This window comes from Electrophorus electricus, chromosome 23 (assembly GCF_041902795.1).
Source record: "Electrophorus electricus isolate QZ-2024a chromosome 23, ASM4190279v1, whole genome shotgun sequence".
NCBI classification, from domain to species: domain Eukaryota; kingdom Metazoa; phylum Chordata; class Actinopteri; order Gymnotiformes; family Gymnotidae; genus Electrophorus; species Electrophorus electricus.
The window spans coordinates 13,832,501-13,841,822 of record NC_137519.1 but is presented as its reverse complement, the minus strand read 5'-3'; positions in this window follow the sequence as shown (position 1 = coordinate 13,841,822).

Sequence of the window (9,322 nt, the reverse complement as noted above, 5' to 3'; positions counted from 1 at the left end):
CAAAATAGATTCGACCCAAAGAAAGCAGTGCCCCTTACACTAAACGTCAGAATATCATGTTCCAAAAAAAACCACCCTGAAAAGTTGTGTGCGCCTTCAAGAGTCTGCAGACTGGGGGTCCTGATGGGGAAGACCAACACAGTAAAAAAAAAAAAATAACAACGACACAAAATCCAGTTTTAAAAGAGCATCACAGCTCACAGAGGGGGCCCTGTTAGCACTGCTAGTGGCCCACGACGCCCTGAGACTTTTACAGGCCTACTGCTGCCCGTGGCACACACCCTTCCACGACAGCTCGACAGTGGAGCAGTGTGTGAGAGAGAGAGAGAGAGAGAGAGAGAGAGATGGAAAGAGGGAGCGAGGGAGGGTGAGTGGAAGAGAGGGAGAGGGAGGTGCGGAGGTGTGGAGACGTGCAGACAGACAAGGTGAGAGCGACGTGTGTGTGGCCACTGTTCTCGAGACGGACAGGTTCAAATGTCACACCTAACACTCTGGCTCGGGTGTGCTAATAGGTACATTTTTGTACCTGTGTATATGCCCCCACCTCCACACAACTTAAGGGTTATATACCAAACGTGCACACACACACACACACACACACACACACACACAGAGCAATCAGTGGTATTCCACAAAGACTGTCTTAAGTCTTTACAGTGGTGAAATACTCTTTTGCAGGCAAAGATAAACACAGCAACACACCCAGCTGCGGCTCCCCCCAGCTGCTGGGCCAGGAGGCGTTCGGGTGAGCGGGACTGGTGAAGAATGTCCTTCATATCGTTCATTAGCGGGAAGGTCCCATTTTACTGGCAGCAGGACGCTTTTAGTGTTGCTCTGCTCGTGAAACTCGAGACTGAAAGCCCCCCCGTGATCCCTCCCACAGTTGTTAGCAGGACTATCAGCTGCCGCGCGCACAGGTACACGGCCCCTACCAGGGGCCCCCTGGCCTGCCTTCACCGCGGCAGAAAACTGGAGAGCGGCACCGATACTGGAGAGCGAAACGCACGCCGCCTCCGTGCTGTTGGTTTTGGACGAGGCCCTCCTCTGGAGTGCTGGTGTCCAGCACCCCTGCCAGAACTCCTCGGGAGCCGAACCCGATATGTGGTCTGAGACTCAGTGGGGGAAAAGTTATTAAATGTTGAGCAAAATTTGAGCAAATCCTGTGGGAAGGTTTTACACGTTTACTACGTGTACGTCAAGGTGAGAGACAACCCTAGTGAATTATGGGGGATATTGGATGTGAGGGAATTCAACTGGGCAGAGGTGGGGGGTGAACAGAGTGAATAAACTAAGCAGAAATGGAGAGTTGGAACACAACCTGTAAATATTTCACAGGCACTTACACATAAATAAACGCAAACACGTGCGCGTGTGCGCGCACACACACACACACACACACACACACACACACACACACACACACACACACACACACACACACACACACACACAAACCATTCAAAATAACCCCAAACAGCAGTATGGTATTACACGCGTGCACATGCTTGCACTCAAACACACACGTACACGCACACACACGCGCACACACGCACACGCACGCACGCACGCACGCACGCACGCACACACACACACACACACACACACACACATACATACATATACTGATTTTTCCAAGCTGTTAAGCAGAATTTAAAACATAGGGGTTCATGATGGGATGCAGCAGTAGGCAGTCATAAAGAAAACATTACTGGGGTCTGCATGAGTTTAATGAAGACTATGCCTTTGCTATGTCTGTGCCACTCCTGCCATCCGTGGCGCTCCGAGAGACCGCCATAAGTGTTTGGGGCCTTCCACGAATTCAGTGGCTCAACGAGCGTCGCTAATCTCTCCGGTTGGGAAGTTTGGCTGGCGAGCAGCAGGCTATGGCTGGAGACAGCTGTTCATTAAAAGAGAAGCTGGCAGGAGGGAAACGCACACAAACACGCTCAAATCTGATCTAAGCACGGTGATGGCAACAACTGTTAACCGTTGACAAGCGCTTTGGAGGGAGAGCTTGTGGTCCATTGGAAGGAACAAGAGTCTGGATGTATTAATGGGAGAAAAAGAAGTCCAATTAGAGACCCAGACCACACCGGCCTCAGCCATTTCAAAAGCACTTAAAACGTGTAGTAAATGATGAAATGAGACAACTCTTATAATCCCCAGCAGGGCTTTTCTGTGCTCGGTGGCAGATTGGTTCTAATAACAGGGCAGCGCTTTGATTCCACGCTCACACAGCCCACTCTCCACAGATAATCCGCGGTGACTGGCACGCCGCACACATCCGAATCCCTTCTCTCTCTCTCTCTCTCTTTCTGTTGCTCGCTCCCTCGCTCTCTGGTAAATGTTTCGGATCACAAGACGGGACAGGGTGGAGGGGCAGGCTCCAGAATCCGGGCTGTTTTTGGTTGGTGCCAGATCGAAGTCGGTCCAGATCGACTTCAGACAACCATGTCAAATACTGATTTAAGATGGAGAACTTCAAAGGACTTTTTTCCCCTATTCTTTTCCAGAAACCATTTGCTCTGAATTTCTCTGTGTCGTTCCCTGTTCTATTGTAGCATTAGTGCACAAACGACTTTAGCTTGACAAGGTAATCAGGCCTGATGAGGAACTGTGGAAGTGCCATCTCATTAAAAAACAACCCAAGGACCAAAGGTAACATGCGATCTGCAGGGCTCGGGCCAGGATCGTGCCTGCGTACCGAGGTTCAGGCCAGGATCGTGCCTGGATACGGGGGTTCGGGCAAAGCTCGTGCCTGGACAATCAGGTTGGTCCAGGACCATGCCAAGGACCTCGGGTTTGGGCCAGCAGTTGTAATCAAACCGTGGGCAACACGTGTTTCTGCTCTTTGTGCAACGGCCCGAGTTTTGAGCATATACATGAAATGACCAAATATCTACACAATGTTTTCCACTAGGTGTGCTCGCAGCTGCATATCACTTTACACGAATCATCAGTGACGTCTGCTTGTGAGACGCAAGATCCCGACTGTGTTTGCCGGGATCTGGCATGCCTGTGGTTGAGAGGCGCTCTGAAGCCAGGCGCAAGGCGGCTACGGCAGCTTGGGGCAGGGAATGGGTCTGGAGCTCAGGGAGGACTTCACACACATGCACACGGATATCTTCCAAGACCCCGGATTCATTTCCAAGTCCGGGTCACGTGAGGCAGACGGGACACGCAGCAGGTTAGTTAGAAAGAACGAGGGCAAAAGCCCAAATGTGTAAAGCCATTCATACACAGTAAAGCATGGAGTCTATTTTCATCTGCCAGGTGTCAATACATTAGAAATGTTCCAGTATTCAAACTATAACACAAAGCTTAATACATATGGAACATTTCAAAGGAGTCAGAGAAAAACGCACAGAGAAACAGTAGAAGAAAATAGTATGTATATACTATATATAAGTACGTTTATAAAGTATATATATATAAATATGTATACATTTTAAATGTTGCAAAAACCTTTATTTTAAATTATTATTTTTATTCACTACTGTTGGCACCTATTTTATAATTATTGTTTTTATTTTATAATTATTGTTGCTTTTTAAATATTTTGTTATTTTTTTCTTGCTGTAATGCTTTGGCAATATTGTTTCATAACCAATAAAGCTAATTTTGAATCTAGAGACAGTGATAGATAGATAGATAGATAGATAGATAGATAGATAGATAGAGTGGTAGGCAGAGAGAAACTGGCAGACAATGAGAGAAAGACAGTGGTAGACAGAGAGAGAGAGACAGGTAGAGAGTGAGAGAAAGAGTGATAGAGAGAGAGAGAGAAACCAAGGATGGCAGAGTTATGAGTTGTCCTCTCCTGTGTGTTCTGCTCTGCTGTTTTCCTCATCATGACCAGTATTTCAGCTCACCCTGAGCCTGACGCCACGTCCAACAGACCAGTGCGAGGAACAGACGCCCCAACTCCCCCAGCTGCTGTGTGCCTCGCTCCCCTGTTTACTCGCGATCTGTGGCCTGTGTTTGCTGTTGGAGAGCTGCACACTGCTATTCCAGGGCCCCTGTCGCCCTACCAAGCCGGGCCAGCGTGGAGCAGCCCTCCCTGGGCTGGCTGGGGAGCTAGCGCTGGCTGGCGGACAGAGCCAACGGATGACTTTCGGCGGGACCCAGCGCTGAGCGTTTCAGCGTTTCTGGCCGTGGCTGCGCGAGTCGCGGGAGGCTGATCATGTCTAGCGGCTTTCTGTCAGTAAAATAAAGCAGGAAGTCAGTACAGGAGGCTGTAAATGAGACTGGAATTTAGTCCAGCGTAAAACAATGTTCCCGTCACTTTTTGCGAACAGGCAAAAAGGGGGAAAAAAAAAAAAAAAAAAAAGAGGCCCTCACACACAGCGAGGACTGGCTGTGATTATCCGGGCCAATGTCTGATTCCAGCGCGTGAAATTTATCTCTGAGCAACACTAGGGAGACATGGGAGGTCCAGAAAAACGAACGCTTTACCTCATCCAGTCGGACACGCGCGCTGCCGGTTACGCGTGATGGGAACACGGCTGTTTCCAAGCATCCAGTCTCAAGTGTGTTAGCGAGTGGCACGCTCCCCTACCAGCGCCAACACCGCGGTGGCGGCCCGGAGCCGTGTTAAGGAAAGGGGGCGGGGGGGTTTGTACCCAGCCGCCACAAGCACGTTACGCAGCTAAGATGAAACAAAACTCGTACTCGGAGCACAGAAACGAGGTCAAGGAGCAAGTTCTTGGCACGCGATGTGAGCCGAAGTAAGCGATGACTATTTGGCCTCCTGATGCGGGTACCGTCGCATCTCAGCACGGTCGGGAAAGTACGCCGGAGTGGGAGACAGCAAACTAGAGCGGAAAAAGACGATCCAGCCAAAGTCTGCAGGCAAAGTGTTTTGAAACAAACCGTTCTGAATGCACTTTCTCTTGCACACGAACGCAGAAACACAGAAAAGAGCAACCGAGACAAAGGAACGGATGGACAGTTGGGTGCTGGACGCCGTAACATCCATTTAGCACCAGTCCACCATGGTATTATCTCTTAAAAACCTCAGCATTAGCCAATCAATTAAAACCTGACAGAATGAAGGATTAACACAGGCTGAGTCCTGCTCTGATAAGACCGCTCGAGATCCCTGATAACACGATTATCCTCAACATTTGATTTAGCCCTAACTAGCGGCTCACACATGGCGTGTCCGTGCTTTTTTTTTGTTTGTGTGTGTGTGTGTGTGTGTGCGGTTACATTTTACATGGCAAAACACTACGACTGCAAACTGGAATTAATGCGCATGTGTCATATGCTGATCAGAGACCTTCTGTTCTGTGAAGACTGGTAAGAATGTGCTATTACTGTCAAACATATTACAAGAGGTTTGTACATGGACAGTGGCGACAGTGTTTACGGTAAATAAAATGAAATTAAACTAAGGAAATCAAAAGGAATCCATTCTTCTCTTCAGAGAGACACAGAAAACACAGACAGTCTGACTGTACTTGCGCCCATCTAATAGTGAGAGATTTTACTGTGCTGACGTATTCTTATGTAGATATTTTCATGCTGGTCACGTGTGAAGTAAATTAGTAAGGCATTATGAAGAGGTTGACTGATCCATGCAGATACAGAGGCACACAGTATCCTTTTAAGTCAGCTAAATCTGTCAGGCCTGATTACAAAAATAATAACCTTTAAGATGGACAACCCTTTCAAAACACCACACAGTAGAATTAGGAAATCACATATCAGAACTAACGTTATGCCATTCAAGACCAGAGCGCTTCCGCAGCTGGGGAAGCATGAGAGCGAAAGTTAGCAGTGAACGTAGCAGGTGTGGAGCGATCAGGTTCCAGTGAGAGCTACTCAACGCAGAGGAGAAGGGATGGAGGGATGGAGGGATAGAGGGAGCTGAAGGAGGGGCAGAACAGAGAGATCCATAGAGGTGAGCAGCTGCTTTGTAGTGTAGCAAGACTCTAGAGTCTTTATCCTTATCTGTCTGACAGATATTTATAAAGTGAGGGACAGGGAGGGATGGAGAGAGCGAGAGAACATATGAGAGAGAGAGAGAGCATGGTCAGCGTGACCTCAGAGGCTGGGAGAGTTCATAAACACACAAGGCCAGGTTTCCTTATCTTTTTCAGAGCACACACACACACACACACAAACACACACACACACACACACACACACACATACGCAGTCTAACCCAGGACGGCTGTCTTTCCGCCCGGCACATCACAGCACATGGCAAACGGCTATTAAAACTGATCTGCTCCTGTCTGGTGCAGACGATGAGCGAGGATGAGGATGAGGATGAGGCAAGGGAGTAATGAATGGAAAAGAGGTATCTGCACCCCCACCCTCTTTTAGGACAGGCGCCGATGTGGTGTTCATTGATCTTTATTACAATAGCAGTGTGCTGTAAAATGTTTGATGGGTTTGTACAGATCTAACTCTCCCTCATTCATAATTAGCATTACACATGTAGAACCAAGGGCAACTTCAGAGGAGGTGCAGACAGGGGAATGTGGGAGAGAGAGAGAGAGAAGAGAGAGAGAGAAGAGAGAATTCTCCCAGGGTCTCCGTGTCTCTCTGCACCCTCAGGCTATCCGTGCTGCTGTGTACTGCATACCTGAAGCAACTTAGTTTTACAAAGATCAAATTAAGAAGCCGGGTCTCAATAAGACATGAGTCTCCCTCTCGCCCCTCGTGGGGGGAGGGGGTGCTTTTCTGTTCTAATTCATCCTTTGCCAGTCAGGGATCTGAGCGAGGACATAAAATGACTGCGGATGGTTATGTACTTTCTGAGTACTCTGTATAAAACGGGGCGTAATGTGGGCATGCGGGCCGCGAGCTTCCCCGCCGACTGCCGAGCGGTTTGGAGGGACGAGTCTCCAGGGCTTCGCGTGAAGTGAGACAGAACTGACTAACGCGATCAAAACGTTTAAAACTCGGTGGCATAGCAACAGGAGAAGCAGTTAGACTCCATTGGCTCGTAGAGTCATTGATCAGATTTGTCTGAAAGCTCATTGTACCCCCTCACCCGCCCCTCTTCCAAACTCCTGTTTCGTGACGCGATTTATTGAATTGCTTGGGGTGAAATTCAAAATAAAGAAATGAAATTTATACACCGTTAGTGCTCTATGTGTTGGCGAGAAAAAAATGAGGTTAGTCGCGCTGACATGAACATAACCACAAACACACGAAGGATCCTGGCGCCTTTATTTTTTATGCAGATGGAACAGAAGGCCCATGTGTGTTTTCTTGATGTGTACGTGTTTGTGTGTGTGTGTGTGTGTGTGTGTGTGTGTGTGAGACATTCCAGTCTCCAACGTTCACTCACATGGCCAAACATTCACACAAGTGCTGTGTCTTAGACCAGCCAGGATTCTGTCGGTGTGACACCCTACCAACATAAACGCTTCTGTCTCTACTGTCCAGGGCCTGCTCGCATCCACCAGAAACAGCTGACAGACAGACAGACAGAGAGACAGACGGACAGAAGGAGAGATTTCTTGCTTGTTAACTGAACTCTGCCACGTCACTGCATACTAACTGATTAAAAGGAAATCAAAACCTCGGAACTGTTGACAGCCCTGAACATTAATGAACAGATACACTGAGACCAAGAGGAAAAGAAGAACGGACAGACAGACAGGCAGACGGAGAGAGAGAGAGAGAGAGAGAGAGAGAGAGAGAGAGAGAGAGAGAGAGCGAGCTTTCAGGGCAGTATGTAATAGTCATGAGGCTGTGATAGAGTGGGGGAGGATTCTGATATTCTGATGGATTCTTCATGCCCTTTGGCTGTTCCTCTCAGGAACCCCCTCCTTCTCTTCTCTTACCTCCTCCTCTCTCCAAACCCATTTTCACCATTCTGGTGATCGCACTCGTTTCCTGTCCTCTACTTGTACTTCCTTTCTGTCCACTGAATATTCAGCATCAATCCACCAGTGGAAAGAGGATGTCACGTCATTCCTGTCCAGACTTTATATGAACGTACTGAGGGGAAAAAAATTATAACAACAAAACAAAAAAGAACAGAAAGACACCGTCTGAAGAACAGGTACGACACGGAACCTTCCATAGACTGAGTCACCTGGGATTAAAATGTACCGCGATATATTCTGTTGTTTTCTTCAATAATCCATCTCCATTCTCACTGCGGTTGTTGTTGCTGTTGAATCAGAAATGTGTGTTAAGCACGAGCATTAGATCCTCGACCGATACTCACAACTCATCTCACCTTCCTGTTTGTGTGGCTGGATCCATCGGAATCAATACAATCAATATCTAAACAATATCAGCCTTCCAGATTCATTCATCGCTGCTCTCAAGATCCATTATTCTGCTGTTCTGGAATGATGACGAGTTAAGAAAGAGAGAGACAGAGAGAGAAAGGGAGAGAGTGAGTGAGTGGCGTATTTATTGTGCTTCGTCGAGTATGGCGTTACAGGTCAGGCGGCACTGTAGTGATCACTTCCTGTTGCCTGTCAGGACCACTGGGCCTGCACATGACTGAAGACATGCCACCCATCACACTCCCGCTAAAACACAATCCAAAATGTCCTCCCTTTGTCTGTTTATAAAGGGATGGGTGTGCAGGAAATAACCTCACACACTCACTCACACACACAGTCCTGGATTACTGTCTGTGTGGGGCATTTCTATTCCAATTAATGTAGCTAATAATGAAGGGCTCATATCTAAACATTAGAAATCTGTTTTCCTCCGCTGGAATGTCCGTGTTATCCCGACGTTACTGGGCAGAGGGATCCGAATGCTTGAATTCAAGCTCGGGCCTGAATGGTGTAATGACATTGCAGAGCTAATGCAGCAGGTGGGGTGGGCTGGGGAATCACAGGCCACCGGTCAGCCGGCACCCCCTGCAGCCTTGGAGGAGCAGGTGCAGTCTTTAGTCCCTTTCAGACAGCATGACAAAGTAGCCAAGAGGATAAAGAGGAATTCAAATCAATAAAGTTATTACTCAGAGATTCACTTCTCATCCTTCCTCCCTCCCTCCTTCTCTCTCTCTCTCTCTCTCACACACACACACACACACACACTCACCACACACATGCACACAGCTAAGGAATGCCCTTGACCTGCTTTGAGCTCTGCTGCCCAGAGAAGGACACATTCATGCTTTACACTCCATCCACCTCTCACGTCATCCCAGATTACAGCATTAGCCGCCCTCATCTGCTAATCTGATCGCTTCCTTTCTCTTTTTCGCTTTTCTTCCTTCTCTTTAATACATTTCTCCATCTCCCTTACCACAAAATGGGACTGACATTTATTCCCCCAATCACCGGGGGCCATGGAATGAAATCACACACTTTATTTCACATCTACTCTTCGG